At 46.7% G+C, this 26,841-nt stretch overlaps 49 non-coding genes and 8 pseudogenes across 49 annotated transcripts; all 57 read left to right on the top strand.

Annotated features, from left to right (window-relative positions):
- The first annotated feature begins 105 nt into the window (after positions 1 to 105).
- On the top strand, positions 106 to 224 carry LOC148792833 (5S ribosomal RNA). Its single transcript, XR_016074381.1, has one exon. It is a non-coding gene; the product is annotated as a 5S ribosomal RNA (ribosomal RNA).
- Positions 225 to 579: 355 nt separating this feature from the next.
- Positions 580 to 698, top strand: LOC148792832 (5S ribosomal RNA). The gene has a single exon (XR_016071145.1). It is a non-coding gene; the product is annotated as a 5S ribosomal RNA (ribosomal RNA).
- Positions 699 to 1,053: 355 nt separating this feature from the next.
- On the top strand, positions 1,054 to 1,172 carry LOC148792831 (5S ribosomal RNA). Its single transcript, XR_016069431.1, has one exon. It is a non-coding gene; the product is annotated as a 5S ribosomal RNA (ribosomal RNA).
- Positions 1,173 to 1,526: 354 nt separating this feature from the next.
- On the top strand, positions 1,527 to 1,645 carry LOC148792830 (5S ribosomal RNA). Its single transcript, XR_016069226.1, has one exon. It is a non-coding gene; the product is annotated as a 5S ribosomal RNA (ribosomal RNA).
- Positions 1,646 to 2,000: 355 nt separating this feature from the next.
- LOC148792829 (5S ribosomal RNA) lies at positions 2,001 to 2,119 on the top strand (annotated as a pseudogene).
- A 355-nt stretch (positions 2,120 to 2,474) lies between these two features.
- Positions 2,475 to 2,593, top strand: LOC148792828 (5S ribosomal RNA). Its single transcript, XR_016073060.1, has one exon. It is a non-coding gene; the product is annotated as a 5S ribosomal RNA (ribosomal RNA).
- Positions 2,594 to 2,948: 355 nt separating this feature from the next.
- Positions 2,949 to 3,067, top strand: LOC148792827 (5S ribosomal RNA). The gene has a single exon (XR_016070743.1). It is a non-coding gene; the product is annotated as a 5S ribosomal RNA (ribosomal RNA).
- A 355-nt stretch (positions 3,068 to 3,422) lies between these two features.
- Positions 3,423 to 3,541, top strand: LOC148792826 (5S ribosomal RNA). Its single transcript, XR_016073647.1, has one exon. It is a non-coding gene; the product is annotated as a 5S ribosomal RNA (ribosomal RNA).
- A 355-nt stretch (positions 3,542 to 3,896) lies between these two features.
- LOC148792825 (5S ribosomal RNA) lies at positions 3,897 to 4,015 on the top strand. The gene has a single exon (XR_016073643.1). It is a non-coding gene; the product is annotated as a 5S ribosomal RNA (ribosomal RNA).
- A 354-nt stretch (positions 4,016 to 4,369) lies between these two features.
- On the top strand, positions 4,370 to 4,488 carry LOC148792824 (5S ribosomal RNA). The gene has a single exon (XR_016070375.1). It is a non-coding gene; the product is annotated as a 5S ribosomal RNA (ribosomal RNA).
- A 343-nt stretch (positions 4,489 to 4,831) lies between these two features.
- Positions 4,832 to 4,950, top strand: LOC148792823 (5S ribosomal RNA). The gene has a single exon (XR_016070770.1). It is a non-coding gene; the product is annotated as a 5S ribosomal RNA (ribosomal RNA).
- A 355-nt stretch (positions 4,951 to 5,305) lies between these two features.
- Positions 5,306 to 5,424, top strand: LOC148792822 (5S ribosomal RNA). Its single transcript, XR_016071799.1, has one exon. It is a non-coding gene; the product is annotated as a 5S ribosomal RNA (ribosomal RNA).
- Positions 5,425 to 5,778: 354 nt separating this feature from the next.
- LOC148792821 (5S ribosomal RNA) lies at positions 5,779 to 5,897 on the top strand. Its single transcript, XR_016072063.1, has one exon. It is a non-coding gene; the product is annotated as a 5S ribosomal RNA (ribosomal RNA).
- A 355-nt stretch (positions 5,898 to 6,252) lies between these two features.
- Positions 6,253 to 6,371, top strand: LOC148792820 (5S ribosomal RNA). Its single transcript, XR_016074659.1, has one exon. It is a non-coding gene; the product is annotated as a 5S ribosomal RNA (ribosomal RNA).
- A 355-nt stretch (positions 6,372 to 6,726) lies between these two features.
- On the top strand, positions 6,727 to 6,845 carry LOC148792819 (5S ribosomal RNA). Its single transcript, XR_016072653.1, has one exon. It is a non-coding gene; the product is annotated as a 5S ribosomal RNA (ribosomal RNA).
- Positions 6,846 to 7,200: 355 nt separating this feature from the next.
- Positions 7,201 to 7,319, top strand: LOC148792818 (5S ribosomal RNA). Its single transcript, XR_016070540.1, has one exon. It is a non-coding gene; the product is annotated as a 5S ribosomal RNA (ribosomal RNA).
- A 354-nt stretch (positions 7,320 to 7,673) lies between these two features.
- On the top strand, positions 7,674 to 7,792 carry LOC148792817 (5S ribosomal RNA). Its single transcript, XR_016071657.1, has one exon. It is a non-coding gene; the product is annotated as a 5S ribosomal RNA (ribosomal RNA).
- A 355-nt stretch (positions 7,793 to 8,147) lies between these two features.
- LOC148792816 (5S ribosomal RNA) lies at positions 8,148 to 8,266 on the top strand (annotated as a pseudogene).
- Positions 8,267 to 8,621: 355 nt separating this feature from the next.
- Positions 8,622 to 8,740, top strand: LOC148792815 (5S ribosomal RNA). The gene has a single exon (XR_016075389.1). It is a non-coding gene; the product is annotated as a 5S ribosomal RNA (ribosomal RNA).
- Positions 8,741 to 9,095: 355 nt separating this feature from the next.
- LOC148792814 (5S ribosomal RNA) lies at positions 9,096 to 9,214 on the top strand. Its single transcript, XR_016072770.1, has one exon. It is a non-coding gene; the product is annotated as a 5S ribosomal RNA (ribosomal RNA).
- Positions 9,215 to 9,569: 355 nt separating this feature from the next.
- LOC148792813 (5S ribosomal RNA) lies at positions 9,570 to 9,688 on the top strand. Its single transcript, XR_016069036.1, has one exon. It is a non-coding gene; the product is annotated as a 5S ribosomal RNA (ribosomal RNA).
- Positions 9,689 to 10,043: 355 nt separating this feature from the next.
- LOC148792812 (5S ribosomal RNA) lies at positions 10,044 to 10,162 on the top strand. The gene has a single exon (XR_016075106.1). It is a non-coding gene; the product is annotated as a 5S ribosomal RNA (ribosomal RNA).
- Positions 10,163 to 10,517: 355 nt separating this feature from the next.
- On the top strand, positions 10,518 to 10,636 carry LOC148792811 (5S ribosomal RNA). Its single transcript, XR_016070779.1, has one exon. It is a non-coding gene; the product is annotated as a 5S ribosomal RNA (ribosomal RNA).
- Positions 10,637 to 10,990: 354 nt separating this feature from the next.
- On the top strand, positions 10,991 to 11,109 carry LOC148792810 (5S ribosomal RNA). The gene has a single exon (XR_016070005.1). It is a non-coding gene; the product is annotated as a 5S ribosomal RNA (ribosomal RNA).
- Positions 11,110 to 11,464: 355 nt separating this feature from the next.
- LOC148792809 (5S ribosomal RNA) lies at positions 11,465 to 11,583 on the top strand. Its single transcript, XR_016071655.1, has one exon. It is a non-coding gene; the product is annotated as a 5S ribosomal RNA (ribosomal RNA).
- A 355-nt stretch (positions 11,584 to 11,938) lies between these two features.
- Positions 11,939 to 12,057, top strand: LOC148792808 (5S ribosomal RNA; annotated as a pseudogene).
- Positions 12,058 to 12,412: 355 nt separating this feature from the next.
- LOC148792807 (5S ribosomal RNA) lies at positions 12,413 to 12,531 on the top strand (annotated as a pseudogene).
- Positions 12,532 to 12,886: 355 nt separating this feature from the next.
- On the top strand, positions 12,887 to 13,005 carry LOC148792806 (5S ribosomal RNA). The gene has a single exon (XR_016070028.1). It is a non-coding gene; the product is annotated as a 5S ribosomal RNA (ribosomal RNA).
- A 355-nt stretch (positions 13,006 to 13,360) lies between these two features.
- Positions 13,361 to 13,479, top strand: LOC148792805 (5S ribosomal RNA). The gene has a single exon (XR_016071798.1). It is a non-coding gene; the product is annotated as a 5S ribosomal RNA (ribosomal RNA).
- A 354-nt stretch (positions 13,480 to 13,833) lies between these two features.
- Positions 13,834 to 13,952, top strand: LOC148792804 (5S ribosomal RNA). Its single transcript, XR_016072062.1, has one exon. It is a non-coding gene; the product is annotated as a 5S ribosomal RNA (ribosomal RNA).
- A 355-nt stretch (positions 13,953 to 14,307) lies between these two features.
- Positions 14,308 to 14,426, top strand: LOC148792803 (5S ribosomal RNA). The gene has a single exon (XR_016074657.1). It is a non-coding gene; the product is annotated as a 5S ribosomal RNA (ribosomal RNA).
- A 355-nt stretch (positions 14,427 to 14,781) lies between these two features.
- LOC148792802 (5S ribosomal RNA) lies at positions 14,782 to 14,900 on the top strand. The gene has a single exon (XR_016072118.1). It is a non-coding gene; the product is annotated as a 5S ribosomal RNA (ribosomal RNA).
- A 355-nt stretch (positions 14,901 to 15,255) lies between these two features.
- On the top strand, positions 15,256 to 15,374 carry LOC148792801 (5S ribosomal RNA). The gene has a single exon (XR_016070539.1). It is a non-coding gene; the product is annotated as a 5S ribosomal RNA (ribosomal RNA).
- Positions 15,375 to 15,728: 354 nt separating this feature from the next.
- On the top strand, positions 15,729 to 15,847 carry LOC148792800 (5S ribosomal RNA). Its single transcript, XR_016071654.1, has one exon. It is a non-coding gene; the product is annotated as a 5S ribosomal RNA (ribosomal RNA).
- A 355-nt stretch (positions 15,848 to 16,202) lies between these two features.
- Positions 16,203 to 16,321, top strand: LOC148792799 (5S ribosomal RNA; annotated as a pseudogene).
- A 355-nt stretch (positions 16,322 to 16,676) lies between these two features.
- On the top strand, positions 16,677 to 16,795 carry LOC148792798 (5S ribosomal RNA). Its single transcript, XR_016075388.1, has one exon. It is a non-coding gene; the product is annotated as a 5S ribosomal RNA (ribosomal RNA).
- A 355-nt stretch (positions 16,796 to 17,150) lies between these two features.
- On the top strand, positions 17,151 to 17,269 carry LOC148792797 (5S ribosomal RNA). The gene has a single exon (XR_016072769.1). It is a non-coding gene; the product is annotated as a 5S ribosomal RNA (ribosomal RNA).
- Positions 17,270 to 17,624: 355 nt separating this feature from the next.
- Positions 17,625 to 17,743, top strand: LOC148792796 (5S ribosomal RNA). The gene has a single exon (XR_016069035.1). It is a non-coding gene; the product is annotated as a 5S ribosomal RNA (ribosomal RNA).
- A 355-nt stretch (positions 17,744 to 18,098) lies between these two features.
- Positions 18,099 to 18,217, top strand: LOC148792795 (5S ribosomal RNA). Its single transcript, XR_016072947.1, has one exon. It is a non-coding gene; the product is annotated as a 5S ribosomal RNA (ribosomal RNA).
- A 355-nt stretch (positions 18,218 to 18,572) lies between these two features.
- Positions 18,573 to 18,691, top strand: LOC148792794 (5S ribosomal RNA). Its single transcript, XR_016070767.1, has one exon. It is a non-coding gene; the product is annotated as a 5S ribosomal RNA (ribosomal RNA).
- A 354-nt stretch (positions 18,692 to 19,045) lies between these two features.
- LOC148792793 (5S ribosomal RNA) lies at positions 19,046 to 19,164 on the top strand. The gene has a single exon (XR_016070004.1). It is a non-coding gene; the product is annotated as a 5S ribosomal RNA (ribosomal RNA).
- Positions 19,165 to 19,519: 355 nt separating this feature from the next.
- LOC148792792 (5S ribosomal RNA) lies at positions 19,520 to 19,638 on the top strand (annotated as a pseudogene).
- A 354-nt stretch (positions 19,639 to 19,992) lies between these two features.
- Positions 19,993 to 20,111, top strand: LOC148792791 (5S ribosomal RNA). Its single transcript, XR_016073058.1, has one exon. It is a non-coding gene; the product is annotated as a 5S ribosomal RNA (ribosomal RNA).
- Positions 20,112 to 20,466: 355 nt separating this feature from the next.
- LOC148792790 (5S ribosomal RNA) lies at positions 20,467 to 20,585 on the top strand (annotated as a pseudogene).
- A 355-nt stretch (positions 20,586 to 20,940) lies between these two features.
- Positions 20,941 to 21,059, top strand: LOC148792789 (5S ribosomal RNA). The gene has a single exon (XR_016070017.1). It is a non-coding gene; the product is annotated as a 5S ribosomal RNA (ribosomal RNA).
- Positions 21,060 to 21,414: 355 nt separating this feature from the next.
- On the top strand, positions 21,415 to 21,533 carry LOC148792788 (5S ribosomal RNA). The gene has a single exon (XR_016070271.1). It is a non-coding gene; the product is annotated as a 5S ribosomal RNA (ribosomal RNA).
- A 355-nt stretch (positions 21,534 to 21,888) lies between these two features.
- Positions 21,889 to 22,007, top strand: LOC148792787 (5S ribosomal RNA). The gene has a single exon (XR_016072390.1). It is a non-coding gene; the product is annotated as a 5S ribosomal RNA (ribosomal RNA).
- A 354-nt stretch (positions 22,008 to 22,361) lies between these two features.
- On the top strand, positions 22,362 to 22,480 carry LOC148792786 (5S ribosomal RNA). Its single transcript, XR_016074930.1, has one exon. It is a non-coding gene; the product is annotated as a 5S ribosomal RNA (ribosomal RNA).
- A 354-nt stretch (positions 22,481 to 22,834) lies between these two features.
- LOC148792785 (5S ribosomal RNA) lies at positions 22,835 to 22,953 on the top strand. Its single transcript, XR_016074342.1, has one exon. It is a non-coding gene; the product is annotated as a 5S ribosomal RNA (ribosomal RNA).
- A 355-nt stretch (positions 22,954 to 23,308) lies between these two features.
- LOC148792784 (5S ribosomal RNA) lies at positions 23,309 to 23,427 on the top strand (annotated as a pseudogene).
- A 355-nt stretch (positions 23,428 to 23,782) lies between these two features.
- Positions 23,783 to 23,901, top strand: LOC148792783 (5S ribosomal RNA). Its single transcript, XR_016074341.1, has one exon. It is a non-coding gene; the product is annotated as a 5S ribosomal RNA (ribosomal RNA).
- A 355-nt stretch (positions 23,902 to 24,256) lies between these two features.
- Positions 24,257 to 24,375, top strand: LOC148792782 (5S ribosomal RNA). The gene has a single exon (XR_016070429.1). It is a non-coding gene; the product is annotated as a 5S ribosomal RNA (ribosomal RNA).
- Positions 24,376 to 24,730: 355 nt separating this feature from the next.
- LOC148792781 (5S ribosomal RNA) lies at positions 24,731 to 24,849 on the top strand. The gene has a single exon (XR_016073671.1). It is a non-coding gene; the product is annotated as a 5S ribosomal RNA (ribosomal RNA).
- A 354-nt stretch (positions 24,850 to 25,203) lies between these two features.
- LOC148792780 (5S ribosomal RNA) lies at positions 25,204 to 25,322 on the top strand. Its single transcript, XR_016074929.1, has one exon. It is a non-coding gene; the product is annotated as a 5S ribosomal RNA (ribosomal RNA).
- Positions 25,323 to 25,677: 355 nt separating this feature from the next.
- On the top strand, positions 25,678 to 25,796 carry LOC148792779 (5S ribosomal RNA). Its single transcript, XR_016068916.1, has one exon. It is a non-coding gene; the product is annotated as a 5S ribosomal RNA (ribosomal RNA).
- Positions 25,797 to 26,151: 355 nt separating this feature from the next.
- On the top strand, positions 26,152 to 26,270 carry LOC148792778 (5S ribosomal RNA). Its single transcript, XR_016070756.1, has one exon. It is a non-coding gene; the product is annotated as a 5S ribosomal RNA (ribosomal RNA).
- A 354-nt stretch (positions 26,271 to 26,624) lies between these two features.
- Positions 26,625 to 26,743, top strand: LOC148792777 (5S ribosomal RNA). Its single transcript, XR_016072061.1, has one exon. It is a non-coding gene; the product is annotated as a 5S ribosomal RNA (ribosomal RNA).
- The last annotated feature ends 98 nt before the right edge of the window (positions 26,744 to 26,841 follow it).

Raw genomic sequence — 26,841 nt, 5'->3', positions numbered from 1 at the left:
GGTTACCAAGGGAGGAAGGCTGCATACACACTTTTTTCAAATCTAAAACAATTAATGGAGGGGAGCAAGATAGTGCATAAAGATCTAAGCGAGCATTAATTAAATGGGTGCGATCATACCAGCACTAATGCACCGGATCCCATCAGAACTCCGAAGTTAAGCGTGCTTGGGCGAGAGTAGTACTAGGATGGGTGACCTCCTGGGAAGTCCTCATGTTGCACCTCAATTTTATTAATATTTTATTTCGATATCGTCTTTGCAAATTCCATTTGTCGTTTCGGCGAGACAAACGCAAACAACGCGTCGGATACTCGTACCATTTGCGGCACGATCGTCATTACTGAATGGGAACAGTGCAAGAACTCGGCTTTTGGCATTCGACGTGCATTGTGGGCCCCGCGATAGTATTGCATTTATCCGGGGGTACGGTAGATCTAAAAAGCAAACACTCCGCTCACGTAGGAGCTTGTGCACGGTTACCAAGGGAGGAAGGATGCATACACACTTTTTTCAAGTCTAAAACAATTAATGGAGGGGAGCAAGATAGTGCATAAAGATCTAAGCGAGCATTAATTAAATGGGTGCGATCATACCAGCACTAATGCACCGGATCCCATCAGAACTCCGAAGTGAAGCGTGCTTGGGCGAGAGTAGTACTAGGATGGGTGACCTCCTGGGAAGTCCTCGTGTTGCACCCCAATTTTATTAATATTTTATTTCGATATCGTGTTTGCAAATTCCATTTCTCGTTTCAGCGAGACAAACACAAACAACGCGTCGGATACTCGGACCATTTTCGGCACGATCGTCATTACTGAATGGGAACGGTGCAAGAACCGGGCTTTTGGCATTCGTCATGCATTGTGGGCCCCGCGATAGTATTGCATCTATCCGGGGGTGCGGCAGATCTAAAAAGCAAACACTCCACTCACGTAGGAGCTTGTGCACGGTTACCAAGGGAGGAAGGCTGCATACACAGTTTTTTCAAGTCTAAAACAATTAATGGAGGGGAGCAAGATAGTGCATAAAGATCTAAGCGAGCAAGAATTAAACGGTTGCGATCATACCAGCACTAATGCACCGGATCCCATCAGAACTCCGAAGTTAAGCGTGCTTGGGCGAGAGTAGAACTAGGCTGGGTGACCTCCTGGGAAGTCCTCGTGTTGCACCCCAATTTTATTAATATTTTATTTTGATTTGTATTTGCAAATTGCATTTGTTGTTTCGGCGAGACAACTGGAAACAACGCGTCGGATACACGGACCACTTGCGGGACGATCGTCATTACCGAATGGGAACGGTGCAAGAACAGGGCTTTCGGCATTCGTCTAGCATTGTGGGCCCCGCGATAGTATTGCATCTATCCGGGGGTGCGGCAGATCTGAAAAACAAACACTCTACTCACGTAGGAGCTTGTGCACGGTTACCAAGGGAGGAAGGCTGCATACACAGTTTTTTCAAGTCTAAAACAATTAATGGAGGGGAGCAAGATAATGCATAAAGATCTAAGCGAGCATGAATTAAACGACTGCGATCATACCAGCACTAATGCACCGGATCCCATCAGAACTCCGAAGTTAAGTGTGTTTGGGCGAGAGTAGTACTAGGATGGGTGACCTCCTGGGAAGTCCTCGTGTTGCACCCCAATTTTATTAATATTTTATTTCGATATCGTATTTGCAAATTCCAATTGTCGTTTCGGTGAGACAAACGCAAACAACGCGCCGGATACTCGGACCATTTGCGGCACGATCGTCATAACTGAATGGGAACCGTGCAAAAACCGGGCTTTTGGCATTCGTCGTGCATTGTGGGCCCCGCGATAGTATTGCATCTATCCGGGGGTGCGGCAGATCTGAAAAGCAAACACTCTGCTCACGTAGGAGCTTGTGCACGGTTACCAAGGGAGGAAGGCTGCATACACAGTTTTTTCAAATCTAAAATAATTAATGGAGGGGAGCAAGATAGTGCATAAAGATCTAAGCGAGCATGAATTAAACGTGTGCGATCATACCAGCACTAATGCACCGTATTCCATCAGAACTCTGAAGTTAAGTTTGTTTGGGCGAGAGTAGTACTAGGATGGGTGACCTCTTGGGAAGTCCACGTGTTGCACCCCAATTTTATTAATATTGTATTTCGATATCGTATTTGCAAATTCCAATTGTCGTTTCGGCGAGACAAACGCAAACAACGCGCCGGATACTCGGACCATTTGCGGCACGATCGTCATTACTGAATGGGAACCGTGCAAAAACCGGGTTTTTGGCATTCGTCGTGCATTGTGGGCCCCGCGATAGTATTGCATCTATCCGGGGGTGCGGCAGATCTGAAAAGCAAACACTCTGCTCACGTAGGAGTTTGTGCACGGTTACCAAGGGAGGAAGGCTGCATACACACTTTTTTCAAGTCTAAAACAATTAATGGAGGGGAGCAAGATAGTGCATAAAGATCTAAGCGAGCATTAATTAAATGGGGGCGATCATACCAGCACTAATGCACCGGATCCCATCAGAACTCCGAAGTCAAGCGTGCTTGGGCGAGAGTAGTACTAGGATGGGTGACCTCCTGGGAAGTCCTCGTGTTGCACCCCAATTTTATTAATATTTTATTTCGATATCGTATTTGCAAATTCCAATTGTCGTTTCGGCGAGACAAACGCAAACAACGCGCCGGATCTTCGGACCATTTGCGGCACGATCGTCATTACTGAATGGGAACCGTGCAAAAACTGGGCTTTTGGCATTCGTCGTGCATTGTGGGCCCCGTGATAGTATTGCATCTATCCGGGGGTGCGGCAGATCTGAAAAGCAAACACTCTGCTAACGTAGGAGCTTGTGCACGGTTACCAAGGGAGGAAGGCTGCATACACACTTTTTTCAAATCTAAAACAATTAATGGAGGGGAGCAAGATAGTGCATAAAGATCTAAGCGAGCATTAATTAAATGGGTGCGATCATACCAGCACTAAGGCACCGGATCCCATCAGAACTCCGAAATTAAGCGTGCTTGGGCGAGAGTAGTACTAGGATGGGTGACCTCCTGGGAAGTCCTCATGTTGCATCTCAATTTTATTAATATTTTTTTTCGATATCGTGTTTGCAAATTCCATTTGTCGTTTCGGCGAGACAAACGCAAACAACGCGTCGGATACTCGTACCATTTGCGGCACGATCGTCATTATTGAATGGGAACAGTGCAAGAACTCGGCTTTTGGCATTCGTCGTGCATTGTGGGCCCCGCGATAGTATTGCATTTATCCGGGGGTACGGTAGATCTGAAAAGCGAACACTCCGCTCACGTAGGAGCTTGTGCACGGTTACCAAGGGAGGAAGGATGCATACACACTTTTTTCAAGTCTAAAACAATTAATGGAGGGGAGCAAGATAGTGCATAAAGATCTAAGCGAGCATTAATTAAATGGGTGCGATCATACCAGCACTAATGCACCGGATCCCATCAGAACTCCGAAGTGAAGCGTGCTTGGGCGAGAGTAGTACTAGGATGGGTGACCTCCTGGGAAGTCCTTGTGTTGTACCCCAATTTTATTAATATTTTATTTCGATATCGTGTTTGCAAATTCCATTTGTCGTTTCGGCGAGGCAAACGCAAACAACGCGTCGGATACTCGGACCATTTGCGGCCCGATCGTCATTACTGAATGGGAACGGTGCAAGAACCGGGCTTTTGGCATTCGTCATGCATTGTGGGCCCCGCGATAGTATTGCATCTATCCGGGGATGCGGCAGATCTAAAAAGCAAACACTCCGCTCACTTAGGAGCTTGTGCACGGTTACCATGGGAGGAAGGCTGCATACACAGTTTTTTCAAGTCTAAAATAATTAATGGAGGGGAGCAAGATAGTGCATAAAGATCTAAGCGAGCAAGAATTAAACGTGTGCGATCATACCAGCACTAATGCACCGGATCCCATCAGAACTCCGGAGTTAAGCGTGCTTGGGCGAGAGTAGTACTAGGCTGGGTGACCTCCTGGGAAGTCCTCGTGTTGCACCCCAATTTTATTAATATTTTATTTTGATTTGTATTTGCAAATTGCATTTGTTGTTTCGGTGAGACAACTGGAGACAACGCGTCGGATACTCGGCCCATTTGCGGGACGATCGTCATTACTGAATGGGAACGGTGCAAGAACAGGGCTTTCGGCATTCGTCTAGCATTGTCGGCCCCGCGATAGTATTGCATCTATCTGGGGGTGCGGCAGATCTGAAAAACAAACACTCTACTCACGTAGGAGCGTGTGCACGGTTACCAAGGGAGGAAGGCTGCATACACAGTTTTTTCAAGTCTAAAACAATTAATGGAGGGGAGCAAGATAATGCATAAAGATCTAAGCGAGCATGAATTAAACGGCTGCGATCATACCAGCACTAATGCACCGGATCCCATCAGAACTCCGAAGTTAAGTGTGTTTGGGCGAGAGTAGCACTAGGATGGGTGACCTCCTGGGAAGTCCTCGTGTTGCACCCCAATTTTATTAATATTTTATTTCGATATCGTATTTGCAAATTCCAATTGTCGTTTCGGCGAGACAAACGCAAACAACGCGCTGGATACTCGGACGATCGTCATAACTGAATGGGAACCGTGCAAAAACCGGGCTTTTGGCATTCGCCGTGCATTGTGGGCCCCGCGATAGTATTGCATCTATCCAGGGGTGCGGCAGATCTGAAAAACAAACACTCTGCACACGTAGGAGCTTGTGCACGGTTACCAAGGGAGGAAGGCTGCATACACAGTTTTTTCAAGTCTAAAATAATTAATGGAAGGGAGCAAGATAGTGCATAAAGATCTAAGCGAGCATGAATTAAACGGGTGCGATCATACCGGCACTAATGCACCGTATCCCATCAGAACTCCGAAGTTAAGTGTGTTTGGGCGAGAGTAGTACTAGGATAGGTGACCTCCTGGGAAGTCCTCGTATTGCACCCCAATTTTATTAATATTTTATTTCGATATCGTGTTTGCAAATTCCATTTGTCGTTTCGGCGAGACAAACGCAAACAACGCGTCGGATACTCGGACCATTTGCAGCACGATCGTCATAACTGAATGGGAACCGTGCAAAAACCGGGCTTTTGGCATTTGCCGTGCATTGTGGGCCCCGCGATAGTTTTGCATCTATCCGGGGTTGCGGCAGATCTAAAAAGCAAACACTCCGCTCACGTAGGAGCTTGTGCACGGTTACCAAAGGAGGAAGGCTGCATACACAGTTTTTTCAACTCTAAAACAATTAATGGAGGGGAGCAAGATAGTGCATAAAGATCTAAGCGAGCAAGAATTAAACGGGTGCGATCATACCAGCACTAATTCACCGGATCCCATCAGAACTCCGAAGTTAAGCGTGCTTGGGCGAGAGTAGTACTAGGCTGGGTGACCTCCTGGGAAGTCCTCGTGTTGCACCCCAATTTTATTAATATTTTATTTTGATTTGTATTTGCAAATTGCATTTGTTGTTTCGGCGAGACAACTGGAAACAACGCGTCGGATACTCGGACCACTTGCGGGACGATCGTCATTACTGAATGGGAACGGTGCAAGAACAGGGCTTTCGGCATTCGTCTAGCATTGTGGGCCCCGCGATAGTATTGCATCTATCCGGGGGTGCGGCAGATCTAAAAAACAAACACTCTACTCACGTAGGAGCTTGTGCACGGTTACCAAGGGAGGAAGGCTGCATACACAGTTTTTTCAAGTCTAAAACAATTAATGGAGGGGAGCAAGATAATGCATAAAGATCTAAGCGAGCATGAATTAAACGGGTGCGATCATACCAGCACTAATGCACCGGATCCCATCAGAACTCCGAAGTTAAGTGTGTTTGGGCGAGAGTAGTACTAGGATGGGTGACCTCCTGGGAAGTCCTCGTGTTGCACCCCAATTTTATTAATATTTTATTTCGATATCGTATTTGCAAATTCCAATTGTCGTTTCGGCGAGACAAACGCAAACAACGCGCCGGATACTCGGACCATTTGCGGCACGATCGTCATAACTGAATGGGAACCGTGCAAAAACCGGGCTTTTGGCATTCGTCGTGCATTGTGGGCCCCGCAATAGTATTGCATCTATCCGGGGGTGCGGCAGATCTGAAAAACAAACACTCTGCTCACGTAGGAGCTTGTGCACGGTTACCAAGGGAGGAAGGCTGCATACACACTTTTTTCAAATCTAAAACAATTAATGGAGGGGAGCAAGATAGTGCATAAAGATCTAAGCGAGCATGAAATAAATGGGTGCGATCATACCAGCACTAATGCACCGGATCCCATCAGAACTCCGAAGTTAAGCGTGCTTGGGCGAGAGTTGTATTTGGATGGGTGACCTCCTGGGAAGTCCTCGTGTTGCACCTCAATTTTATTAATATTTTATTTCGATATCGTGTTTGCAAATTCCATTTGTCGTTTCGGCGAGATAAACGCAAACAACGCGTCGGATACTCGGACCATTTGCGGCATGATCGTCATTACTGAATGGGAACCGTGCAAGAACTCGGCTTTTGGCATTCGTCGTGCATTGTGGGCCCCGCGATAGTATTGCATTTATCCGGGGGTACGGTAGATCTGATAAACAAACACGCCGCTCACGTAGGAGCTTGTGCACGGTTACCAAGGGAGGAAGGATGCATACACACTTTTTTCAAGTCTAAAACAATTAATGGAGGGGAGCAAGATAGTGCATAAAGATCTAAGCGGGCATAAATTAAATGGGTGCGATCATACCAGCACTAATGCACCGGATCCCATCAGAACTCCGAAGTTAAGAGTGCTTGGGCGAGAGTAGTAATAGGATGGGTGACCTCCTGGGAAGCACTCGTATTGCACCCCAATTTTATTAATATTTTATTTCGATATCGTGTTTGCAAATTCCATTTGTCGTTTCGGCAAGACAAACGCAAACAACGCGTCGGATACTCGGACCATTTGCGGCCCGATCGTCATTACTGAATGGGAACGGTGCAAGAACCGGGCTTTTGGCATTCGACATGCATTGTGGGCCCCGCGATAGTATTGCATCTATCCGGGGGTGCGGCAGATCTAAAAAGCAAACACTCCGCTTACGTAGGAGCTTGTGCACGGTTAACAAGGGAGGAAGGCTGCATACACAGTTTTTTCAAGTCTAAAACAATTAATGGAGGGGAGCAAGATAGTGCATAAAGATCTAAGCGAGCAAGAATTAAACGGGTGCGAGCAAAGCAGCACTAATGCACCGGATCCCATCAGAACTCCGAAGTTAAGCGTGCTTGGGCGAGAGTAGTACTAGGATGGATGACCTCCTGGGAAGTCCTCGTGTTGCACCCCAATTTTATTAATATTTTATTTTGATTTGTATTTGCAAATTGCATTTGTTGTTTCGGCGAGACAACTGGAAACAACGCGTCGGATACTCGGACCACTTGCGGGACGATCGTCATTACTGAATGGGAACGGTGCAAGAACAGGGCTTTGGGCATTCGTCTAGCATTGTGGGCCCCGCGATAGTATTGCATCTATCCGGGGGTGCGGCAGATCTGAAAAACAAACACTCTACTCACGTAGGAGCTTGTGCACGGTTACCAAGGGAGGAAGGCTGCATACACAGTTTTTTCATGTCTAAAACAATTAATGGAGGGGAGCAAGATAATGCATAAAGATCTAAGCGAGCATGAATTAAACGGGTGCGATCATACCAGCACTAATGCACCGGATCCCATCAGAACTCCGAAGTTAAGTGTGTTTGGGCGAGAGTAGTACTAGGATGGGTGACCTCCTGGGAAGTCCACGTGTTGCACCCCAATTTTATTAATATTTTATTTCGATATCGTATTTGCAAATTCGAATTGTCGTTTCGGCGAGACAAACGCAAACAACGCGCCGGATACTCGGACCATTTGCGGCACGATCGTCATAACTGAATGGGAGCCGTGCAAAAACCGGGCTTTTGGCATTCGTCGTGCATTGTGGGCCCCGCGATAGTATTGCATCTATCCGGGGGTGCGGCAGATCTGAAAAGCAAACACTCTGCTCACGTAGGAGCTTGTGCACGGTTACCAAGGGAGGAAGGCTGCATACACAGTTTTTTCAAGTCTAAAATAATTAATGGAGGGGAGCAAGATAGTGCATAAAGATCTAAGCGAGCATGAATTAAACGGGTGCGATCATACCAGCACTAATGCACCGTATCCCATCAGAACTCCGAAGTTAAGTGTGTTTGGGCGAGAGTAGTAATAGGATGGGTGACCTCCTGGGAAGTCCTCGTGTTGCACCCCAATTTTATTAATATTTTATTTCGATATCGTATTTGCAAATTCCAATTGTCGTTCCGGCGAGACAAACGCAAACAACGCGCCGGATACTCGGACCATTTGCGGCACGATCGTCATTACTGAATGGGAACCGTGCAAAAACCGGGCTTTTGGCATTCGTCGTGCATTGTGGGCCCCGCGATAGTATTGCATCTATCCGGGGGTGCGGCAGATCTGAAAAACAAACACTCTGCTCACGTAGGAGCTTGTGCACGGTTACCAAGGGAGGAAGGCTGCATACACACTTTTTTCAAATCTAAAACAATTAATGGAGGGGAGCAAGATAGTGCATAAATATCTAAGCGAGCATTAATTAAATGGGTGCGATCATACCAGCACTAATGCACCGGATCCCATCAGAACTCCGAAGTTAAGCGTGCTTGGGCGAGAGGAGTACTAGGATGGGTGACCTCCTGGGAAGTCCTCATGTTGCACCTCAATTTTATTAATATTTTATTTCGATATCGTGTTTGCAAATTCCATTTGTCGTTTCGGCAAGACAAACGCAAACAACGCGTCGGATACTCGTACCATTTGCGACACGATCGTCATTAAAGAATGGGAACCGTGCAAGAACTCGGCTTTTGGCATTCGTCGTGCATTGTGGGCCCCGCGATAGTATTGCATTTATCCGGGGGTATGGTAGATCTGAAAAGCAAACACTCCGCTCACGTAGGAGCTTGTGCACGGTTACCAAGGGAGGAAGGCTGCATACACACTTTTTTCAAGTCTAAAACAATTAATGGAGGGGAGAAAGATAGTGCATAAAGATCTAAGCGAGCATTAATTAAATGGGTGCGATCATACCGGCACTAATGCACCGGATCCCATCAGAACTCCGAAGTTAAGCGTGCTTGGGCGAGAGTAGTACTAGGATGGGTGACCTCTTGGGAAATCCTCATGTTGCACCCCAATTTTATTAATATTTTATTTCGATATCGTATTTGCAAATTCCAATTGTCGTTTCGGCGAGACAAACGCAAACAACGCGCCGGATACTCGGACCATTTGCAGCACGATCGTCATTACTGAATGGGAACCGTGCAAAAACCGGGCTTTTGGTATTCGTCGTGCATTGTGGGCCCCGCGATAGTATTGCTTCTATCCGGGGGTGCGGCAGATCTAAAAAGCAAACACTCTGCTCACGTAGGAACTTGTGCACGGTTACCAAGGGAGGAAGGCTGCATACACACTTTTTTCAAATCTAAAACAACTAATGGAGGGGAGCAAGATAGTGCATAAAGATCTAAGCGAGCATTAATTAAATGGGAGCGATCATACCAGCACTAATGCACCGGATCCCATCAGAACTCCGAAGTTAAGCGTGCTTGGGCGAGAGTAGTACTGGGATGGGTGACCTCCTGGGAAGTCCTCATGTTGCACCTCAATTTTATTAATATTTTATTTCGATATCGTGTTTGCAAATTCCATTTGTCGTTTCGGCGAGTTAAACGCAAACAACGCGTCGGATACTCGTACCATTTGCGACACGATCGTCATTTCTGAATGGGAACCGTGCAAGAACTCGGCATTTGGCATTCGTCGTGCATTGTGGGCCCCGCGATAGTATTGCATTTATCCGGGGGTACGGTATATCTGAAAAACAAACACTCCGCTCACGTAGGAGCTGGTGCACGGTTACCAATGGAGGAAGGATGCATACACACTTTTTTCAAGTCTAAAACAATTAATGGAGGGGAGCAGGATAGTGCATAAAGATCTAAGCGAGCATTAATTAAATGTGTGCGATCATACCAGCACTAATGCACTGGATCCCATTAGAACTCCGAAGTTAAGTGTGCTTGGGCGAGAGTAGTACTAGGATGGGTGACCTCCTGGGAAGTCCTCGTGTTGCACCCCAATTTTATTAATATTTTATTTCGATATCGTGTTTGCAAATTCCATTTGTCGTTTCGGCGAGACAAACGCAAACAATGCGTCGGATACTCGGACCATTTTCGGCACGTTCGTCATTACTGAATGGGAACGGTGCAAAAACCGGGCTTTTGGCATTCGTCATGCATTGTGGGCCCCGCGATAGTATTGCATCTATTCGGGGGTGCGGCAGATCTAAAAAGCAAACAGTCCGCTCACGTATGAGCTTGTGCACGGTTACCAAGGGAGGAAGGCTGCATACACAGTTTTTTCAAGTCTAAAACAATTAATGGAGGGGAGCAAGATAGTGCATAAAGATCTAAGCGAGCAAGAACTAAACGGGTGCGATCATACCAGCACTAATGCACCGGATCCCATCAGAACTCCGAAGTTAAGCGTGCTTGGGCGAGAGTAGTACTAGGCTGGGTGACCTCCTGGGAAGTCCTCGTGTTGCACCCCAATTTTATTAATATTTTATTTTGATTTGTATTTGCAAATTGCATTTGTTGTTTCGGCGAGACAACTGGAAACAACGCGTCGGATACTCGGACCACTTGCGGGACGATCGTCATTACTGAATGGGAACGGTGCAAGAACAGGGCTTTCGGCATTCGTCTAGCATTGTGGGCCCCGCGATAGTATTGCATCTATCCGGGGGTGCGGCAGATCTGAAAAACAAACACTCTACTCACGTAGGAGCTTGTGCACGGTTACCAAGGGAGGAAGGTTGCATACACAGTTTTTTCAAGTCTAAAACAATTAATGGAGGGGAGCAAGATAATGCATAAAGATCTAAGCGAGCATGAATTAAATGGCTGCGATCATACCAGCACTAATGCACCGGATCCCATCAGAACTCTGAAGTTAAGTGTGTTTGGGCGAGAGTAGTACTAGGATGGGTGTCCTCCTGGGAAGTCCTCGTGTTGCACCCCAATTTTATTAATATTTTATTTCGATATCGTATTTGCAAATTCCAATTGTCGTTTCGGCGAGACAAACGAAAACAACGCGCCGGATACTCGGACCATTTGCGGCACGATCGTCATAACTGAATGGGAACCGTGCAAAAACCGGGCTTTGGGCATTCGTCTAGCATTGTGGGCCCCGCGATAGTATTGCATCTATCCGGGGGTGCGGCAGATCTGAAAAACAAACACTCTACTCACGTAGGAGCTTGTGCACGGTTACCAAGGGAGGAAGGCTGCATACACAGTTTTTTCATGTCTAAAACAATTAATGGAGGGGAGCAAGATAATGCATAAAGATCTAAGCGAGCATGAATTAAACGGGTGCGATCATACCAGCACTAATGCACCGGATCCCATCAGAACTCCGAAGTTAAGTGTGTTTGGGCGAGAGTAGTACTAGGATGGGTGACCTCCTGGGAAGTCCACGTGTTGCACCCCAATTTTATTAATATTTTATTTCGATATCGTATTTGCAAATTCGAATTGTCGTTTCGGCGAGACAAACGCAAACAACGCGCCGGATACTCGGACCATTTGCGGCACGATCGTCATAACTGAATGGGAGCCGTGCAAAAACCGGGCTTTTGGCATTCGTCGTGCATTGTGGGCCCCGCGATAGTATTGCATCTATCCGGGGGTGCGGCAGATCTGAAAAGCAAACACTCTGCTCACGTAGGAGCTTGTGCACGGTTACCAAGGGAGGAAGGCTGCATACACAGTTTTTTCAAGTCTAAAATAATTAATGGAGGGGAGCAAGATAGTGCATAAAGATCTAAGCGAGCATGAATTAAACGGGTGCGATCATACCAGCACTAATGCACCGTATCCCATCAGAACTCCGAAGTTAAGTGTGTTTGGGCGAGAGTAGTAATAGGATGGGTGACCTCCTGGGAAGTCCTCGTGTTGCACCCCAATTTTATTAATATTTTATTTTGATATCGTATTTGCAAATTCCAATTGTCGTTTCGGCGAGACAAACGCAAACAACGCGCCGGATACTCGGACCATTTGCGGCACGATCGTCATTACTGAATGGGAACCGTGCAAAAACCGGGCTTTTGGCATTCGTCGTGCATTGTGGGCCCCGCGATAGTATTGCATCTATCCGGGGGTGCGGCAGATCTGAAAAGCAAACACTCTGCTCACGTAGGAGCTTGTGCATGGTTACCAAGGGAGGAAGGCTGGATACACACTTTTTTCAAATCTAAAACAATTAATGGAGGGGAGCAAGATAGTGCATAAAGATCTAAGCGAGCATTAATTAAATGGATGCGATCATACCAGCACTAATGCAACGGATCCCATCAGAACTCCGAAGTTAAGCGTGCTTGGGCGAGAGTAGTACTAGGATGGGTGACCTCCTGGGAAGTCCTCATGTTGCACCTAAATTTTATTAATATTTCATTTCGATATCGTGTTTGCAAATTCCATTTGTCGTTTCGGCGAGACAAACACAAACAACGCGTCGGATACTCGTACCATTTGCGGCACGATCGTCATTAATGAATGGGAACAGTGCAAGAACTCGGCTTTTGGCATTCGGCGTGCATTGTGGGCCCCGCGATAGTATTGCATTTATCCGGGGGTACGGTAGATCTGAAAAGCAAACACTCCGCTCACGTAGGAGCTTGTGCACGGTTACCAAGGGAGGTAGGATGCATACACACTTTTTTCAAGTCTAAAACAATTAATAGAGGGGAGCAAGATAGTGCATAAAGATCTAAGCGAGCATTAATTAAATGGGTGCGATCATACCAGCACTAATGCACCGGATCCCATCAGAACTCCGAAGTTAAGCGTGCTTGGGCGAGAGTAGTACTAGGATGGGTGACCTTCTGGGAAGTCCTCGTGTTGCACCCCAATTTTATTAATATTTTATTTCGATATCGTGTTTGCAAATTCCATTTGACGTTTCGGCGAGACAAACGCAAACAACGCGTCGGATACTCAGACCATTTTCGGCACGATCGTCATTACTGAATGGGAACGGTGCAAGAACCGGGCTTTTGGCATTCGTCATGCATTGTGGGCCCCGCGATAGTATTGCATCTATCCGGGGGTGCAGCAGATCTAAAAAGCAAACACTCCGCTCACGTAGGAGCTTGTGCACGGTTACCAAAGGAGGAAGGCTGCATACACAGTTTTTTCAACTCTAAAACAATTAATGGAGGGGAGCAAGATAGTGCATAAAGATCTAAGCGAGCAAGAATTAAACGGGTGCGATCATACCAGCACTAATTCACCGGATCCCATCAGAACTCCGAAGTTAAGCGTGCTTGGGCGAGAGTAGTACTAGGCTGGGTGACCTCCTGGGAAGTCCTCGTGTTGCACCCCAATTTTATTAATATTTTATTTTGATTTGTATTTGCAAATTGCATTTGTTGTTTCGGCGAGACAACTGGAAACAACGCGTCGGATACTCGGACCACTTGCGGGACGATCGTCATTACTGAATGGGAACGGTGCAAGAACAGGGCTTTCGGCATTCGTCTAGCATTGTGGGCCCCGCGATAGTATTGCATCTATCCGGGGGTGCGGCAGATCTAAAAAACAAACACTCTACTCACGTAGGAGCTTGTGCACGGTTACCAAGGGAGGAAGGCTGCATACACAGTTTTTTCAAGTCTAAAACAATTAATGGAGGGGAGCAAGATAATGCATAAAGATCTAAGCGAGCATGAATTAAACGGGTGCGATCATACCAGCACTAATGCACCGGATCCCATCAGAACTCCGAAGTTAAGTGTGTTTGGGCGAGAGTAGTACTAGGATGGGTGACCTCCTGGGAAGTCCTCGTGTTGCACCCCAATTTTATTAATATTTTATTTCGATATCGTATTTGCAAATTCCAATTGTCGTTTCGGCGAGACAAACGCAAACAACGCGCCGGATACTCGGACCATTTGCGGCACGATCGTCATAACTGAATGGGAACCGTGCAAAAACCGGGCTTTTGGCATTCGTCGTGCATTGTGGGCCCCGCGATAGTATTGCATCTATCCGGGGGTGCGGCAGATCTGAAAAACAAACACTCTGCTCACGTAGGAGCTTGTGCACGGTTACCAAGGGAGGAAGGCTGCATACACACTTTTTTCAAATCTAAAACAATTAATGGAGGGGAGCAAGATAGTGCATAAAGATCTAAGCGAGCATGAAATAAATGGGTGCGATCATACCAGCACTAATGCACCGGATCCCATCAGAACTCCGAAGTTAAGCGTGCTTGGGCGAGAGTTGTATTTGGATGGGTGACCTCCTGGGAAGTCCTCGTGTTGCACCTCAATTTTATTAATATTTTATTTCGATATCGTGTTTGCAAATTCCATTTGTCGTTTCGGCGAGATAAACGCAAACAACGCGTCGGATACTCGGACCATTTGCGGCATGATCGTCATTACTGAATGGGAACCGTGCAAGAACTCGGCTTTTGGCATTCGTCGTGCATTGTGGGCCCCGCGATAGTATTGCATTTATCCGGGGGTACGGTAGATCTGATAAACAAACACGCCGCTCACGTAGGAGCTTGTGCACGGTTACCAAGGGAGGAAGGATGCATACACACTTTTTTCAAGTCTAAAACAATTAATGGAGGGGAGCAAGATAGTGCATAAAGATCTAAGCGGGCATTAATTAAATGGGTGCGATCATACCAGCACTAATGCACCGGATCCCATCAGAACTCCGAAGTTAAGAGTGCTTGGGCGAGAGTAGTAATAGGATGGGTGACCTCCTGGGAAGCCCTCGTATTGCACCCCAATTTTATTAATATTTTATTTCGATATCGTGTTTGCAAATTCCATTTGTCGTTTCGGCAAGACAAACGCAAACAACGCGTCGGATACTCGGACCATTTGCGGCCCGATCGTCATTACTGAATGGGAACGGTGCAAGAACCGGACTTTTGGCATTCGACATGCATTGTGGGCCCCGCGATAGTATTGCATCTATCCGGGGGTGCGGCAGATCTAAAAAGCAAACACTCCGCTTACGTAGGAGCTTGTGCACGGTTAACAAGGGAGGAAGGCTGCATACACAGTTTTTTCAAGTCTAAAACAATTAATGGAGGGGAGCAAGATAGTGCATAAAGATCTAAGCGAGCAAGAATTAAACGGGTGCGAGCAAAGCAGCACTAATGCACCGGATCCCATCAGAACTCCGAAGTTAAGCGTGCTTGGGCGAGAGTAGTACTAGGATGGATGACCTCCTGGGAAGTCCTCGTGTTGCACCCCAATTTTATTAATATTTTATTTTGATTTGTATTTGCAAATTGCATTTGTTGTTTCGGCGAGACAACTGGAAACAACGCGTCGGATACTCGGACCACTTGCGGGACGATCGTCATTACTGAATGGGAACGGTGCAAGAACAGGGCTTTGGGCATTCGTCTAGCATTGTGGGCCCCGCGATAGTATTGCATCTATCCGGGGGTGCGGCAGATCTGAAAAACAAACACTCTACTCACGTAGGAGCTTGTGCACGGTTACCAAGGGAGGAAGGCTGCATACACAGTTTTTTCATGTCTAAAACAATTAATGGAGGGGAGCAAGATAATGCATAAAGATCTAAGCGAGCATGAATTAAACGGGTGCGATCATACCAGCACTAATGCACCGGATCCCATCAGAACTCCGAAGTTAAGTGTGTTTGGGCGAGAGTAGTACTAGGATGGGTGACCTCCTGGGAAGTCCACGTGTTGCACCCCAATTTTATTAATATTTTATTTCGATATCGTATTTGCAAATTCGAATTGTCGTTTCGGCGAGACAAACGCAAACAACGCGCCGGATACTCGGACCATTTGCGGCACGATCGTCATAACTGAATGGGAGCCGTGCAAAAACCGGGCTTTTGGCATTCGTCGTGCATTGTGGGCCCCGCGATAGTATTGCATCTATCCGGGGGTGCGGCAGATCTGAAAAGCAAACACTCTGCTCACGTAGGAGCTTGTGCACGGTTACCAAGGGAGGAAGGCTGCATACACAGTTTTTTCAAGTCTAAAATAATTAATGGAGGGGAGCAAGATAGTGCATAAAGATCTAAGCGAGCATGAATTAAACGGGTGCGATCATACCAGCACTAATGCACCGTATCCCATCAGAACTCCGAAGTTAAGTGTGTTTGGGCGAGAGTAGTAATAGGATGGGTGACCTCCTGGGAAGTCCTCGTGTTGCACCCCAATTTTATTAATATTTTATTTCGATATCGTATTTGCAAATTCCAATTGTCGTTCCGGCGAGACAAACGCAAACAACGCACCGGATACTCGGACCATTTGCGGCACGATCGTCATTACTGAATGGGAACCGTGCAAAAACCGGGCTTTTGGCATTCGTCGTGCATTGTGGGCCCCGCGATAGTATTGCATCTATCCGGGGGTGCGGCAGATCTGAAAAACAAACACTCTGCTCACGTAGGAGCTTGTGCACGGTTACCAAGGGAGGAAGGCTGCATACACACTTTTTTCAAATCTAAAACAATTAATGGAGGGGAGCAAGATAGTGCATAAATATCTAAGCGAGCATTAATTAAATGGGTGCGATCATACCAGCACTAATGCACCGGATCCCATCAGAACTCCGAAGTTAAGCGTGCTTGGGCGAGAGGAGTACTAGGATGGGTGACCTCCTGGGAAGTCCTCATGTTGCACCTCAATTTTATTAATATTTTATTTCGATATCGTGTTTGCAAATTCCATTTGTCGTTTCGGCAAGACAAACGCAAACAACGCGTCGGATACTCGTACCATTTGCGACACGATCGTCATTAAAGAATGGGAACCGTGCAAGAACTCGGCTTTTGGCATTCGTCGTGCATTGTGGGCCCCGCGATAGTATTGCATTTATCCGGGGGTATGGTAGATCTGAAAAGCAAACACTCCGCTCACGTAGGAGCTTGTGCACGGTTACCAAGGGAGGAAGGCTGCATACACACTTTTTTCAAGTCTAAAACAATTAATGGAGGGGAGAAAGATAGTGCATAAAGATCTAAGCGAGCATTAATTAAATGGGTGCGATCATACCGGCACTAATGCACCGGATCCCATCAGAACTCCGAAGTTAAGCGTGCTTGGGCGAGAGTAGTACTAGGATGGGTGACCTCTTGGGAAATCCTCATGTTGCACCCCAATTTTATTAATATTTTATTTCGATATCGTATTTGCAAATTCCAATTGTCGTTTCGGCGAGACAAACGCAAACAACGCGCCGGATACTCGGACCATTTGCAGCACGATCGTCATTACTGAATGGGAACCGTGCAAAAACCGGGCTTTTGGTATTCGTCGTGCATTGTGGGCCCCGCGATAGTATTGCTTCTATCCGGGGGTGCGGCAGATCTAAAAAGCAAACACTCTGCTCACGTAGGAACTTGTGCACGGTTACCAAGGGAGGAAGGCTGCATACACACTTTTTTCAAATCTAAAACAACTAATGGAGGGGAGCAAGATAGTGCATAAAGATCTAAGCGAGCATTAATTAAATGGGAGCGATCATACCAGCACTAATGCACCGGATCCCATCAGAACTCCGAAGTTAAGCGTGCTTGGGCGAGAGTAGTACTGGGATGGGTGACCTCCTGGGAAGTCCTCATGTTGCACCTCAATTTTATTAATATTTTATTTCGATATCGTGTTTGCAAATTCCATTTGTCGTTTCGGCGAGTTAAACGCAAACAACGCGTCGGATACTCGTACCATTTGCGACACGATCGTCATTTCTGAATGGGAACCGTGCAAGAACTCGGCATTTGGCATTCGTCGTGCATTGTGGGCCCCGCGATAGTATTGCATTTATCCGGGGGTACGGTATATCTGAAAAACAAACACTCCGCTCACGTAGGAGCTGGTGCACGGTTACCAATGGAGGAAGGATGCATACACACTTTTTTCAAGTCTAAAACAATTAATGGAGGGGAGCAGGATAGTGCATAAAGATCTAAGCGAGCATTAATTAAATGTGTGCGATCATACCAGCACTAATGCACCGGATCCCATTAGAACTCCGAAGTTAAGTGTGCTTGGGCGAGAGTAGTACTAGGATGGGTGACCTCCTGGGAAGTCCTCGTGTTGCACCCCAATTTTATTAATATTTTATTTCGATATCGTGTTTGCAAATTCCATTTGTCGTTTCGGCGAGACAAACGCAAACAATGCGTCGGATACTCGGACCATTTTCGGCACGTTCGTCATTACTGAATGGGAACGGTGCAAAAACCGGGCTTTTGGCATTCGTCATGCATTGTGGGCCCCGCGATAGTATTGCATCTATTCGGGGGTGCGGCAGATCTAAAAAGCAAACAGTCCGCTCACGTATGAGCTTGTGCACGGTTACCAAGGGAGGAAGGCTGCATACACAGTTTTTTCAAGTCTAAAACAATTAATGGAGGGGAGCAAGATAGTGCATAAAGATCTAAGCGAGCAAGAACTAAACGGGTGCGATCATACCAGCACTAATGCACCGGATCCCATCAGAACTCCGAAGTTAAGCGTGCTTGGGCGAGAGTAGTACTAGGCTGGGTGACCTCCTGGGAAGTCCTCGTGTTGCACCCCAATTTTATTAATATTTTATTTTGATTTGTATTTGCAAATTGCATTTGTTGTTTCGGCGAGACAACTGGAAACAACGCGTCGGATACTCGGACCACTTGCGGGACGATCGTCATTACTGAATGGGAACGGTGCAAGAACAGGGCTTTCGGCATTCGTCTAGCATTGTGGGCCCCGCGATAGTATTGCATCTATCCGGGGGTGCGGCAGATCTGAAAAACAAACACTCTACTCACGTAGGAGCTTGTGCACGGTTACCAAGGGAGGAAGGTTGCATACACAGTTTTTTCAAGTCTAAAACAATTAATGGAGGGGAGCAAGATAATGCATAAAGATCTAAGCGAGCATGAATTAAATGGCTGCGATCATACCAGCACTAATGCACCGGATCCCATCAGAACTCTGAAGTTAAGTGTGTTTGGGCGAGAGTAGTACTAGGATGGGTGTCCTCCTGGGAAGTCCTCGTGTTGCACCCCAATTTTATTAATATTTTATTTCGATATCGTATTTGCAAATTCCAATTGTCGTTTCGGCGAGACAAACGCAAACAACGCGCCGGATACTCGGACCATTTGCGGCACGATCGTCATAACTGAATGGGAACCGTGCAAAAACCGGGCTTTTGGCATTCGTCGTGCATTGTGGGCCCCGCGATAGTATTGCATCTATCCGGGGGTGCGGCAGATCTGAAAAACAAACACTCTGCCAATGTAGGAGCTTGTGCACGGTTACCAAGGGAGGAAGGCTGCATACACAGTTTTTTCAAATCTAAAATAATTAATGGAGGGGAGCAAGATAGTGCATAAAGATCTAAGCGGGCATGAATTAAACGGGTGCAATCATACCAGCACTAATGCACCGTATCCCATCAGAACTCTGAAGTTAAGTGTGTTTGGGCGAGAGTAGTAGTAGGATGGGTGACCTCCTGGGAAGTCCTCGTATTGCACCCCAATTTTATTAATATTTTATTTCGATATCGTATTTGCAAATTCCAATTGTCGTTTCGGCGAGACAAACGCAAACAACGCGCCGGATACTCGGACCATTTGCGGCACGATCGTCATTACTGAATGGGAACCGTGCAAAAACCGGGCTTTTGGCATTCGTCGTGCATTGTGGGCCCGCGATAGTATTCCAACTATCCGGGGGTGCGGCAGATCTGAAAAGCAAACACTCTGCTCACGTAGGAGTTTGTGCACGGTTACCATGGGAGGAAGGCTGCATACACACTTTTTTCAAGTCTAAAACAATTAATGGAGGGGAGCAAGATAGTGCATAAAGATCTAAGCGAGCATTAATTAAATGGGGGCGATCATACCAGCACTAATGCACCGGATCCCATCAGAACTCCGAAGTCAAGCGTGCTTGGGCGAGAGTAGTACTAGGATGGGTGACCTCCTGGGAAGTCCTCGTGTTGCACCCCAATTTTATTAATATTTTATTTCGATATCGTATTTGCAAATTCCAATTGTCGTTTCGGCGAGACAAACGCAAACAACGCGCCGGATACTCGGACCATTTGCGGCACGATCGTCATTACTGAATGGGAACCGTGCAAAAACCGGGCTTTTGGCATTCGTCGTGCATTGTGGGCCCCGCGATAGTATTGCATCTATCCGGGGGTGCGGCAGATCTGAAAAGCAAACACTCTGCTCACGTAGGAGCTTGTGCATGGTTACCAAGGGAGGAAGGCTGCATACACACTTTTTTCAAATCTAAAACAATTAATGGAGGGGAGCAAGATAGTGCATAAAGATCTAAGCGAGCATTAATTAAATGGATGCGATCATACCAGCACTAATGCAACGGATCCCATCAGAACTCCGAAGTTAAGCGTGCTTGGGCGAGAGTAGTACTAGGATGGGTGACCTCCTGGGAAGTCCTCATGTTGCACCTAAATTTTATTAATATTTCATTTCGATATCGTGTTTGCAAATTCCATTTGTCGTTTCGGCGAGACAAACACAAACAACGCGTCGGATACTCGTACCATTTGCGGCACGATCGTCATTAATGAATGGGAACAGTGCAAGAGCTCGGCTTTTGGCATTCGGCGTGCATTGTGGGCCCCGCGATAGTATTGCATTTATCCGGGGGTACGGTAGATCTGAAAAGCAAACACTCCGCTCACGTAGGAGCTTGTGCACGGTTACCAAGGGAGGAAGGATGCATACACACTTTTTTCAAGTCTAAAACAATTAATAGAGGGGAGCAAGATAGTGCATAAAGATCTAAGCGAGCATTAATTAAATGGGTGCGATCATACCAGCACTAATGCACCGGATCCCATCAGAACTCCGAAGTTAAGCGTGCTTGGGCGAGAGTAGTACTAGGATGGGTGACCTTCTGGGAAGTCCTCGTGTTGCACCCCAATTTTATTAATATGTTATTTCGATATCGTGTTTGCAAATTCCATTTGACGTTTCGGCGAGACAAACGCAAACAACGCGTCGGATACTCAGACCATTTTCGGCACGATCGTCATTACTGAATGGGAACGGTGCAAGAACCGGGCTTTTGGCATTCGTCATGCATTGTGGGCCCCGCGATAGTATTGCATCTATCCGGGGGTGCAGCAGATCTAAAAAGCAAACACTCCGCTCACGTAGGAGCTTGTGCACGGTTACCATGGGAGGAAGGCTGCATACACAGTTTTTTCAAATCTAAAACAATTAATGGAGGGGAGCAAGATAGTGCATAAAGATCTAAGCGAGCATTAATTAAATGGGTGCGATCATACCAGCACTAATGCACCGGATCCCATCAGAACTCCGAAATTAAGCGTGCTTGGGCGAGAGTAGTACTAGGATGGGTGACCTCCTGGGAAGTCCTCATGTTGCATCTCAATTTTATTAATATTTTATTTCGATATCGTGTTTGCAAATTCCATTTGTCGTTTCGGCGAGACAAACGCAAACAACGCGTCGGATACTCGTACCATTTGCGGCACGATCATCATTACTGAATGGGAACAGTGCAAGAACTCGGCTTTTGGCATTCGTCGTGCATTGTGGGCCCCGCGATAGAATTGCATTTATCCGGGGGTACGGTAGATCTGAAAAGCAAACACTCCGCTCACGTAGGAGCTTGTGCACGGTTACCAAGGGAGGAAGGATGCATACACACTTTTTTCAAGTCTAAAACAATTAATGGAGGGGAGCAAGATAGTGCATAAAGATCTAAGCGAGCAAGAATTAAACGGTTGCGATCATACCAGCACTAATGCACCGGATCCCATCAGAACTCCGAAGTTAAGCGTGCTTGGGCGAGAGTAGTACTAGGCTGGGTGACCTCCTGGGAAGTCCTCGTGTTGCACCCCAATTTTATTAATATTTTATTTTGATTTGTATTTGCAAATTGCATTTGTTGTTTCGGCGAGACAACTGGAAACAACGCGTCGGATACTCGGACCACTTGCGGGACGATCGTCATTACTGAATGGGAACGGTGCAAGAACAGGGCTTTCGGCATTCGTCTAGCATTGTGGGCCCCGCGATAGTATTGCATCTATCCGGGGGTGCGGCAGATCTGAAAAACAAACACTCTACTCACGTAGGAGCTTGTGCACGGTTACCAAGGGAGTAAGGCTGCATACACAGTTTTTTCAAGTCTAAAACAATTAATGGAGGGGAGCAAGATAATGCATAAAGATCTAAGCGAGCATGAATTAAACGGCTGCGATCATACCAGCACTAATGCACCGGATCCCATCAGAACTCCGAAGTTAAGTGTGTTTGGGCGAGAGTAGTACTAGGATGGGTGACCTCCTGGGAAGTCCTCGTGTTGCACCCCAATTTTATTAATATTTCATTTCGATATCGTATTTGCAAATTCCAATTGTCGTTTCGCGAGACAAACGCAAACAACGCGCCGGATACTCGGACCATTTGCGGCACGATCGTCATAACTGAATGGGAACCGTGCAAAAACCGGGCTTTTGGCATTCGTCGTGCATTGTGGGCTCCGCGATCGTATTGCATCTATCCGGGGGTGCGGCAGATCTGAAAAGCAAACACTCTGCTCACGTAGGAGCTTGTGCACGGTTACCAAGGGAGGAAGGCCGCATACACACTTTTTTCAAGTCTAAAACAATTAATGGAGGGGAGCAAGATAGTGCATAAAGATCTAAGCGAGCATTAATTAAATGGGGGTGATCATACCAGCACTAATGCACCGGATCCCATCAGAACTCCGAAGTCAAGCGTGCTTGGGCGAGAGTAGTACTAGGATGGGTGACCTCCTGGGAAGTCCTCGTGTTGCACCCCAATTTTATTAATATTTTATTTCGATATCGTATTTGCAAATTCCAATTGTCGTTTCGGCGAGACAACCGCAAACAACGCGCCGGATACTCGGACCATTTGCGGCACGATCGTCATAACTGAATGGGAACCGTGCAAAAACCGGGCTTTTGGCATTCGTCGTGCATTGTGGGCCCCGCGATAGTATTGCATCTATCCGGGGGTGCGGCAGATCTGAAAAGCAAACACTCTGCTCACGTAGGAGCTTGTGCACGGTTACCAAGGGAGGAAGGCTGCATACACAGTTTTTTCAAATCTAAAATAATTAATGGAGGGGAGCAAGATAGTGCATAAAGATCTAAGCGAGCATGAATTAAACGGGTGCGATCATACCAGCACTAATGCACCGTATTCCATCAGAACTCTGAAGTTAAGTTTGTTTGGGCGAGAGTAGTACTAGGATGGGTGACCTCCTGGGAAGTCCACGTGTTGCACCCCAATTTTATTAATATTTTATTTCGATATCGTATTTGCAAATTCCAATTGTCGTTTCGGCGAGACAAACGCAAACAACGCGCCGGATACACGGACCATTTGCGGCACGATCGTCATTACTGAATGGGAACCGTGCAAAAACCGGGCTTTTGGCATTCGTCGTGCATTGTGGGCCCCGCGATAGTATTGCATCTATCCGGGGGTGCGGCAGATCTGAAAAGCAAACACTCTGCTCACGTAGGAGTTTGTGCACGGTTACCAAGGGAGGAAGGCCGCATACACACTTTTTTCAAGTCTAAAACAATTAATGGAGGGGAGCAAGATAGTGCATAAAGATCTAAGCGAGCATTAATTAAATGGGGGTGATCATACCAGCACTAATGCACCGGATCCCATCAGAACTCCGAAGTCAAGCGTGCTTGGGCGAGAGTAGTACTAGGATGGGTGACCTCCTGGGAAGTCCTCGTGTTGCACCCCAATTTTATTAATATTTTATTTCGATATCGTATTTGCAAATTCCAATTGTCGTTTCGGCGAGACAAACGCAAACAACGCGCCGGATCTTCGGACCATTTGCGGCACGATCGTCATTACTGAATGGGAACCGTGCAAAAACCGGGCTTTTGGCATTCGTCGTGCATTGTGGGCCCCGTGATAGTATCGCATCTATCCGGGGGTGCGGCAGATCTGAAAAGCAAACACTCTGCTCACGTAGGAGCTTGTGCACGGTTACCAAGGGAGGAAGGCTGCATACACACTTTTTTCAAATCTAAAACAATTAATGGAGGGGAGCAAGATAGTGCATAAAGATCTAAGCGAGCATTAATTAAATGGGTGCGATCATACCAGCACTAATGCACCGGATCCCATCAGAACTCCGAATTTAAGCGTGCTTGGGCGAGAGTAGTACTAGGATGGGTGACCTCCTGGGAAGTCCTCATGTTGCATCTCAATTTTATTAATATTTTATTTCGATATCGTGTTTGCAAATTCCATTTGTCGTTTCGGCGAGACAAACGCAAACAACGCGTCGGATACTCGGACCATTTGCGGCCCGATCGTCATTACTGAATGGGAACGGTGCAAGAACCGGTCTTTTGGCATTCGTCATGCATTGTGGGCCCCGCGGTAGTATTGCATCTATCCGGCGGTGCGGCAGATCTAAAAAGCAAACACTCCGCTCACTTAGGAGCTTGTGCACGGTTACCAAGGGAGGAAGGCTGCATACACAGTTTTTTCAAGTCTAAAATAATTAATGGAGGGGAGCAAGATAGTGCATAAAGATCTAAGCGAGCAAGAATTAAACGGGTGCGATCATACCAGCACTAATGCACTGGATCCCATCAGAACTCCGGAGTTAAGCGTGCTTGGGCGAGAGTAGTACTAGGCTGGGTGACCTCCTGGGAAGTCCTCGTGTTGCACCCCAATTTTATTAATATTTTATTTTGATTTGTATTTGCAAATTGCATTTGTTGTTTCGGCGAGACAACTGGAGACAACGCGTCGGATACTCGGACCACTTGCGGGACGATCGTCATTACTGAATGGGAACGGTGCAAGAACAGGGTTTTCGGCATTCGTCTAGCATTGTGGGCCCCGCGATAGTATTGCATCTATCTGGGGGTGCGGCAGATCTGAAAAACAAACACTCTACTCACGTAGGAGCGTGTGCACGGTTACCAAGGGAGGAAGGCTGCATACACAGTTTTTTCAAATCTAAAACAATTAATGGAGGGGAGCAAGATAATTCATAAAGATCTAAGCGAGCATGAATTAAACGGCTGCGATCATACCAGCACTAATGCACCGGATCCCATCAGAACTCCGAAGTTAAGTGTGTTTGGGCGAGAGTAGTACTAGGATGGGTGACCTCCTGGGAAGTCCTCGTGTTGCACCCCAATTTTATTAATATTTTATTTCGATATCGTATTTGCAAATTCCAATTGTCGTTTCGGCGAGACAAACGCTAACAACGCGCCGGATACTCGGACCATTTGCAGCACGATCGTCATAACTGAATGGGAACCGTGCAAAAACCGGGCTTTTGGCATTTGCCGTGCATTGTGGGCCCCGCGATAGTATTGCATCTATCCGGGGGTGCGGCAGATCTGAAAAACAAACACTCTGCTCACGTAGGAGCTTGTGCACGGTTACCAAGGGAGGAAGGCTGCATACACAGTTTTTTCAAGTCTAAAATAATTAATGGAAGGGAGCAAGATAGTGCATAAAGATCTAAGCGAGCATGAATTGAACGGGTGCGATCATACCGGCACTAATGCACCGTATCCCATCAGAACTCCGAAGTTAAGTGTGTTTGGGCGAGAGTAGTACTAGGATGGGTGACCTCCTGGGAAGTCCTCGTATTGCACCCCAATTTTATTAATATTTTATTTCGATATCGTGTTTGCAAATTCCATTTGTCGTTTCGGCGAGACAAACGCAAACAACGCGTCGGATACTCAGACCATTTGCGGCACGATCGTCATTACTGAATGGGAACGGTGCAAGAACCGGGCTTTTGGCATTCGACATGCATTATGGGCCCCGTGATAGTTTTGCATCTATCCGGGGGTGCGGCAGATCTAAAAAGCAAACACTCCGCTCACGTAGGAGCTTGTGCACGGTTACCAAAGGAGGAAGGCTGCATACACAGTTTTTTCAACTCTAAAACAATTAATGGAGGGGAGCAAGATAGTGCATAAAGATCTAAGCGAGCAAGAATTAAACGGGTGCGATCATACCAGCACTAATGCACCGGATCCCATCAGAACTCCGAAGTTAAGCGTGCTTGGGCGAGAGTAGTACTAGGCTGGGTGACCTCCTGGGAAGTCCTCGTGTTGCACCCCAATTTTATTAATATTTTATTTTGATTTGTATTTGCAAATTGCATTTGTTGTTTCGGCGAGACAACTAGAAACAACGCGTCGGATACTCGGACCACTTGCGGGACGATCGTCATTACTGAATGGGAACGGTGCAAGAACAGGGCTTTCGGCATTCGTCTAGCATTGTGGGCCCCGCGATAGTATTGCATCTATCCGGGGGTGCGGTAGATCTGAAAAACAAACACTCTACTCATGTAGGAGCTTGTGCACGGTTACCAAGGGAGGAAGGCTGCATACACAGTTTTTTCAAGTCTAAAACAATTAATGGAGGGGAGCAAGATAATGCATAAAGATCTAAGCGAGCATGAATTAAACGGGTGCGATCATACCAGCACTAATGCACCGGATCCCATCAGAACTCCGAAGTTAAGTGTGTTTGGGCGAGAGTAGTACTAGGATGGGTGACCTCCTGGGAAGTCCTCGTGTTGCACCCCAATTTTATTAATATTTTATTTCGATATCGTGTTTGCAAATTCCATTTGTCGTTTCGGCGAGACAAACGCAAACAACGCGTCGGATACTCAGACCATTT

Source organism: Nelumbo nucifera, chromosome 4 (assembly GCF_055504915.1).
Source record: "Nelumbo nucifera cultivar China Antique chromosome 4, China Antique-T2T, whole genome shotgun sequence".
Taxonomy (NCBI): Eukaryota; Viridiplantae; Streptophyta; class Magnoliopsida; order Proteales; family Nelumbonaceae; genus Nelumbo; species Nelumbo nucifera.
This window is presented reverse-complemented; position numbering and strand designations above follow the sequence as displayed.